Below are 8,495 nucleotides of genomic sequence, written 5' to 3' on the forward strand. Positions count from 1 at the left end.
CGGTTCCCACTACCCACCCATGTCAGGCGACTCATAACCGCTAATAACTCAGCTGGGGGGGGGGTCTGACAGTTTTCTGGCCTCTGCCTGTAGCAGCACTCATCTGCACATAACCACCCAGAGATGTACTCATAATTAAACATAAAAATAAAACCAGAGAATTCAACTAAAGAGGTCTACTTGGGCAAACATGGAGGGTTAAGCATTGTCGAGAATTATGAGTTAGTTCTCTGCCTGCTCAATGACGTTCTGCTCCTTTAGCAGGGGGCTATGCCACACTCAGCTCTGAGCCCTCTGCTCATGTAGATCTCCACAAACCCTCCCACAGTTTTAGCCCACACTCAGATTTGCTAAAACCCACCCTAGTGCTTTGTAAGGCTGCTGCTCTTCCCGAGGACCTGGGTCTGGTTCTCAGTGCCCACAGTGGTGGTTCATGGCCACCTGTAACTCAGCTCCAAGGGATCTGTGTACATCCACATGTGCACACACACACACACACACACACACACACACACACACACGCCGAAAAGTTAAAAATAACAAGCAAGCTTTAAAAAGAATATGTTTGTAAGTGCCTATTGCAATGTCTTTGCTTATAGACAGCCTTTGATTGGGAGTTATTCCTCTAGCAGTTTGTCCTCCAGAATCAACTGAAAAGAACGAAACGTTGGTCTCCCACTATAAACAGCAATAAAACCCTTGTAACAAAACTGTCCATCAGTAGGGTGTAGCCGGCTGCTGTTGTTGGAGACAGGGTAATACACCCCAGGCTTTACACTGCTCATCCTCCTGTCTCTGTTTCCTGAGTGCTGTGCCCCACTGTGCCTCAACTCTGCACCACTGGGTTGAAACCCAGGGCTTCAGGGTGCCCGGCAAGTGCTCCTTTAGCATGCCCCAGCCCAGTTAAGTACAGTTTCCTAAAATGTTCAATAGCTAAAGAGAGTAAGCTAGAACTACACCTCCTCCTCCTGCTTCCCGTTGCTATGACAACTACCCAAACTGGGTAGTCTGTGAAGAGCAGAGGTGCATTTGGCTCAGCGTTCTGAGGATCGAGCAATCCAAAACCATCTTCTTGGCTGTGAGGAGCCCTTGCGATGCCGGAACATGGTGAGGATCCACATGGCGGTACAGAGCGAGTGAGCTGGGCCAGCTTTCTCTTCTCTTTTTGACAAAGCCAGCATGGGGTCCCACCCTTCCTTCTGACCTCATCTGATCTCAATCACTTCCTTCACATGCCATTAACGTATGAATTTAGGGATTAAGTGTCCAATCCAGGAATGTTTATGAGAAGTACTCACACCATAGTGAGCTGGCTATATTTTACTGACAAAAAAGAGAAAAGCGATTCTCAAACTGGTCCTCCCTCAGAACCCTTTCTCTGTTTTGTTTGTGTGTGTGTGTGTATATATATATGTCTATGTATTTAACATTTACTTATTGATCGATTGTGTATGTGTGTGTGTGAGAGAGAGAGGGCATATATGCCATAAAATGATGTGGAAGTCAGAGGTCAGAGGTCAGAGGTCAATTTTCTTCTTCTACCATGTGGATTCCCAAAATGGAACTCAGGTCATCAGTCTTAGCAGCAAGTGCATTTATGCATTAATTCATCTCTCTGGTCCATCTCCTGGGGTTTAGTCCACCTATTAAGAGCCATAACATTAAAAAAAAAAAAAAAAAAAAAAAAAAAAAAAAAAAAAAGGATTCCCTGGAAGCCATGAACTGTGCACAGCTCCACATTTGGGGTGGGGCCTTTTTTCAGATTCTTGTACTTACTAAAGATTTCAGTGTGCTCTGTCTGGGAAGGTTTGTCCATCAGCATTTACAATTTTAGAAATGAAACTGGAGATCTATTTCAAAACGAGTATTTATTCAGCGATTAAAATCACAAATAAGTTCTTTACATCGCATCCTAAATCACATCTTTTTAAACAGAAGTGGCTCAGTGAGAAGACTGCACGCTGCCACACTGTTGCAAGTGTGTTTTAATCTGTGGCTTCACAGAAGGCAACTGGCTTCTGCAGTCTGCATCTGCTCCACTCTGCTGCAGCTGATGCTTTGGTTGAAGTAAAGGAAAAAGTCTGGCTTCACGCAGATAGGCAGCCAGAGAGGGGGAGTTATTTTTAAACTCTTTAGCTTGTGGTGGACACTACCCGGGTTGTTTACCTAAGTTGACAAGCAGCAGGTTCTCCAAGGTCGCTGACTATGTGGATTCTAGACTGTATCCAGGAAGCGTTCGTCCAATTCTATTAACACATTGTTAATAATATAAAACATCAGCACAGGGGGCCCTCAGCAAACTGCCTGTCATATCAAGGGTTTCAGCTTCTCCCTTGGCTCTCATGTGGAAGTGTTTTTTATTTTTAATTAAAAAAAATTATTTTTGTTTGTTCGTTTGTTTGAATCAGGGTTTCTAACTGCCTCTGCCTCCCAAGTGCTTGGGATAAAGGTGCCACCACTGCCTGGCCATGAAAATGTTTTTTATACATGAATATTAAGGGGAAAAAGTTGGCCAGGTACACCTTTAATCTCAGCACTGGGGAGGCAGAGGTGAGTGGATCTCTGTAAGGCTAGCCTGGACTCCAGAGGGAGCCCAGGACAGTCAGGGTTACTCAGAGAAACCCAGTCTCAAAACACCAAGAGAGAGAAGGGGGAGGGGGAGTCACATGGCAGGAGGTGGTGGGGGATGGCTCAGCAGTTAATAGCCCTAGCTGCTCTCCCAGAAGACAGCAGTTGTATTCCCAGCACCCACATATGACTTCTGACTGTCTGTAAATCTGTAACTCTAGCTCCAGAAGCTCTGACACAATCTTCTGACCACCAAAGGCAGACACACACTCAGGGGAAACACTCACACACCTAAATTAAAGTAAGTGAATCTAAAGGAAAAAAAAATTCATATGATCCTTGCTGAGGAGTTAGAGACAGGGAGACTGCTGAAGTCTGCTGGTCTGCCATTGCAGTAATGTCCGGGTTTAGTGAAAGCCTGTCCAAAAAGAAAAAAAAGAAAGGTGGAGAGCGATTGAGGAAAACAGGCAAAGGTGAGCTCTGGCCTTCACACACATGTACATGACCAAACCTACACACATACACACACACACACATGCACACACACATGTGCATACACACATAGGTCTGCACTCACACACACACACACACACAGAAACATACAAGCACACACACAGTACACCCACACACACACACACATACACACACATACACACACACATGCATGCATACACACACACATGCATACACATAGGTCTGCACTCACACACACACACACACACACACACACACACACACGAACATACACTCGAACACACAGTACACCCACAAACGCTCACATGCACACACATACACACACACACACACACACACACACACACACACACACACATGATCCCATCATTACTAATCTCATTGTTCCTATGGGCTGGAAGCTATCTCGCTCTGCTGATTAATTGAGGCTTTGAATTCCAGGGTTTGTTTGCTTGAAAGATTGTATTTCATCGTTAGTCATAAGCCAGTTTTCCTTGCAGTATTAAGCTCATGTCATATTTATTGAGACAGGGTCTAATATAGCTCAGGCTAGCCTCAGACTGAATGTGTAAGGCCTGGAGGATGGCCTTGAGCTCTGGCTGATCCTCCTGCTCCCGCCTCCAGCCTGGGATCCAGGTCTCTGTCACCAGGCCCTGCTTACGGGAGCTGGGCACCCGAGGCTTTCTCACTCACCGTAGGCCAGCACACTGCTCCGACCAAGTTACATTCTCAGCCCTGTGTTATTATTTTTAAAACAACAACCTCAAAAAACCAAAAACAAAACAACAGCAATAACAACATTCAGATCTGAACAACCACAATGTATCCATCAATACTTTCTTCAAATAAAACATGGTGTTGGGCTGCAGCTGGGTTCCACAGGGGCTTCCTGTCAGAGAGCCAGGCATCCTGGGATGTCAGGGGGTGGGGAGATGGGGGTAGAGGTTTGGGAGGAAGTGAGCTTCTCTGCTCTATCCATAATACAGTGCATTGTTGCAGTGTTAAGCAGGTTAGACAACTCTCTACCGTGAGCTACATCCCCAACCCTGGGCACAAAGTCTTAAACACAGGCATCCCAGAGTTGACTTGTAGTAAAAGTAAAGCTATACCACTTACTAAGGACTTGTTGCTGTTTCTTCCCTCTCTTGTTGAGACAGGGCTTCTCTGTGTAGCCCTGGCTGTCCTGGATCTCACTCTGTAAACAAGGCTGACCTCAAACTCCAAGATCTGTCTGCCTCTGCGTTCCGGGATTGAAGGTGTGGGCCACCACTGCCTGGCTTGCTTTCTTCTCTTGAAGGCGAGGCAGGTCTTAAATTCACTATCCCCTTGCTCCAGCCTCCTGAGTGCTGAAATACAGGTCTGTGCCCTAACACCCAGCCAAGGGCTTTCTTCAGGAGCCTGGAGTTTCTCTTACTGGGCAGTGAGGTGGCACCGTGCTCGGACAGTGAGGTGGCACCTCCGGTTGGATCCAAAGTGCTCGCAGTGAGTGACACTTGGAGCAGAAGTGCAAACATCACACTGTCAAGGAAACATCATCTTTGCTAATTTTAAAACATCCTTATCTTCGTGAACCCCAAACTTGGCTTCAGACACCATCAAGAAGCTGCAGGCCTGCATTTGTCTCTTTGTTCTTTTTAAAAAGTAGTCAGCTGGGGGGTAGTGGTGGCAACACATTTAATCCTAGCGCTGGGGCAGCTGAGGCAGGCAGATCTGAGTTCAAGACCAGCCCAGTCTACAGAACAAATTCAGGACAACCAGGGCTACACAGAGAAACCCTGTCTTGGGGGGAAGGGTGGAAACAGAAACAAACAAACAAAGTATTCAGTGGTGTGGGAGAGATGGCTCGGCAGTTAAGACCACTTGCTGCTCTTCAAGGAGTTTGGTTCCCAGGGTCTACACTGGGCAGCCCACAAACGGTTTTAACGTCGGCTCCAGACGTTTCATGACATATGAAATCCTCTTCTGGGCCTCTGAGGACATAGCACACATGTAGGACACACACATGCATGCACTCGCACACACATACAGACACACACACAGGTACATCACTAGCTGGAGATGTGAAATGTGGCTTAGTTGATAGAGTACTTGTGTAGCACGCATGAAGCCCTTGGTTAAGAACCTCATAAAGATCAGGCTTGGTGGCACCCACCTACAAACCCCCAGCTATTGCCAATGAAGGTAAGGGTTCAGGAGTTCAAGGTCACTCTTACCTATGTAAGTTTGAAGCCAGCCGGGGCTATGTGAAACCTCTCTCAAAAATCAAATAGTTTTTTAAGGTTTTAAATGCACACCCCAAGAGCTAAAAATATTAGCGGTGGAAGCGATCAGGTGGCATCTGCTTCCACATCCTTTGCCGTTTTATGAATCCTTTACAAGGGGTGTGTATTTCTTAAGTAATTAAAAACACTAAAGAAAGAAAAAGGTTAAAGTAAATTTAAGTGATAAACAACAATTCCAATACACTCAGAGTTTAACATGCCCCATAGAACTAATTTTATCTTGAAAATATGAAGAGATTAGATACATAAAGCAGGGAACTTAAATTATTAAAAACAAAACAAAACAAAACTCAGCCGGGGAGGAATCGTTGTTCTCCCACTGCGTTACAGGAAGGAAGTTGAGCTGAGCCAAAGCAGAGGCCCCAGGTGGCCGAAACGAATGACCCACGGAATCTGAGAGGCAGTTTGAAGATAAATCTAAAACACATTCTCTCTGGAGGGCACCAGGATTAGATGCACAGAGGGATTTGACACTTTCAAATTCCCACAGCTCCCGTGCGGATGAATCAGACCTGGGCCCGTGAGCCTCGTATTAATGTGACGTTTGTCTCTGGTGCTCGCTGCTTCCCAGCTTGTCACCTTCGGCTTCTACATCATCTAGTGCCCTTCTGATCTTTCCACCCCTGCTTCCTACCTAAACCTCCTTTGTCTGAAGACCACCCCCATGTCAGTCATCCATACTCTAACATAAATAAGTCTCTGCCACCACACTTCCTGCCTGTGGCTTTGCTTCTTAGGCTGAGTTCTAAGCGAATAGCTGAAGTGTCACTCGGTGGCTAACTGGTGGAGAGGACCATGGTGTGGAAGAAGGCTCTTCCCTGGACTTCTGCAAAGATGTGTGTGTGTGTGTGTGTGAGAGAGAGAGAGAGAGAAAGAGAGAGAGAGAGAGAGACAGAGACAGAGAGAGAGAGAGAGAGAGAGAGAGAGAGAGAGAGAGAGCGAGAGGGAGGGAGGGAGGGAGGGAAGGAGGGAGAGAGAGAGAGAGAGAGAGAGAGAGAGATTAAAGAAGTCGGTGTCCCAGGGTTCTGTAAAGTAATCGGTGACTTTGAGATGGCCCTGATTCTCAGAAATGTGTGCCCGAGGTCCTTAGGTTTGAGGAGGAGAAACTGAAGGTGTCCGGCCAGAGAATCAGGTTCACAGCTTCAGAATCCCGAGAAGGAAGAGATGTGCCCCACGTGCTGCTGAACTCCGCCCTCCCTGCCTTCCTCCTGACCTGTGTCTCCAGAGAGAAGATCAAACAAAGAAGTTGTCCAGGGTGGTGGAATGTGGTGTTTGGTTAAAGTCCCAGGCTGGCTGTGATGATTGTAGTCCCAGTGGCTGGGGAGACGCCCTGGGGAATGTGGTGGGAGGGATTCCAATTCCTGAGAACGTGTGCTTAGGAACACCCTCCCCCCAAACACACCCCTATGTGCGCACTGCTAACGTCTGCCCTGAAGCCCCACCGCTACCCCATGGACACCTTTACCCTCTTCCTTGAGTGATTTTCAGGCATGTGTGCTTTCTCCTAGGAAGACTGAAAAATCCTTGTGAAGTAGGATCCCACAAGTGACTGCGCTTGCTCCCGAGTCTGTCTTCCCCCAGCTGTGAGGGTCTCAAGGCCAGGGTCGCAGACACAGAAGACCTTTCTCCCTAATTTTTGCATCATACCTAGGAAGATGGAAATCTCCTGCAGCTTTGTTGGACCTGCAAAAGGGCGACAAACTGAATCAGCTGGTCCACCTGCCTCTGCCTCTGCGAGTTCAGGCAGAATTATGTAGTAAGATCCTATCTCTGGTTAATTGATTAATTAATTAATTTAGTTAGTTAGTTAAGGTCACTGTGTTAGCATTCTGTCTAAGCTCTTCCCACAGTTACCTGGCAACAGCCAGGTGTGCCTATCACTATAAACACTATAAAAGGGGCTGCTTGCCCATTCCTTGCTCTTTCTCCTGTCTTGCTCTTGCTTTCCTGTCCCCTCTCTCCCTACGTGCTCATGGCTGGCTTCTACTTCTCTACTCTTCTTCCTCTCCCTCCCCACCTCCCCCTACCACCCTCTTAACTCCCCTCCCCCATTCCCTGAATAAACTCTATTCTATATTATACCATCGTGTGGCTGGTCCCTCAGGGGGAGGGGACGCCTCGACTTGAGCCCACTGAGGCACCCCCTTCCCCCAAACCTCACCACACCTCCACAGAACATATTCCCTCCTCTCTTTATTTTTTATGAACACATTACGCTGCATACAGTAGATCTTCCCATCAGAGAAGCACAGGATAGAAAGGAAATTAAACAAATCAGCAATAAGGTAGCTGAACCAGCTCCTCCCTGTAAAGGCAATAGGATCCTCAGCTCTGTGCCCTGAAGGCCTCTTCTGTGTCCCATCCCACGGGCCTGATCCTAGGCTCCAGATCAGAGAATCTGGTGCCTAGCAACAAGAAGGCATCTGGCCCAAGGGCCTGCACGTACACACTCTTATCAGCTTCAGGCCACACAGGACGCCCAGGAAGGCTAGAGGCAGGCTAGCGACACTCTTCCTACCAAAGGGACATCAACAGGAGCAGTCACTAACAGACTTCCAGCCAGAAATCAAAGAAGAGTTTTAGGTGATCCTAGCTTGTGCTGGGGTCCCGACTGGGGTTTGGGGGAGAGTCTGGTGAGCCTGCTAGGAGAACACTTTGGATGAGTTGATCATGAAGTCAAGTGTTGAGAAGGGTTTGGACCAGGACTGGGATGCCACTGATCTTCAGCTTCTCTGTGATCTGTGATATCCTCCGAATCCCTGGTCAGATGAGGAGGTGGGGCAGCTGCTGCCCCTGTTTGTAAAGACACTGGGACTCAGCTGGTTTGAGACACAGAGTCTATGCCTGAATGACTTTCTGTCTGTCTGCCATGTCCTTCCTCTGTCCTTCACTCTGTGCTGAGTAAGGGCAGAGCCCGGTTTCCAACCTGGTCCTTTCCTTCCTTCCCTCCTTCCTTCCCCCTTTCCTTCCATCCCCCTTTCCTTCCTTCCCTCCTTCCTTCCCCCTTTCCTTCCATCCCCCTTTCCTTCCATCCCCCTTTCCTTCCATCCCTCCTTCCTTCCCTCTTTTCCTCCTTCCTTCCCCCTTCCCTCCCTCCCTTCTTCCTTCCTTCCATCTAGCTATGATTTTAGATAGGGTCTCAGAATCTCACACTTTGTCTTCAAACTCCAA

This window comes from Micromys minutus (genome assembly GCF_963924665.1).
Source record: "Micromys minutus genome assembly, chromosome: 16".
NCBI lineage: Eukaryota > Metazoa > Chordata > Mammalia > Rodentia > Muridae > Micromys > Micromys minutus.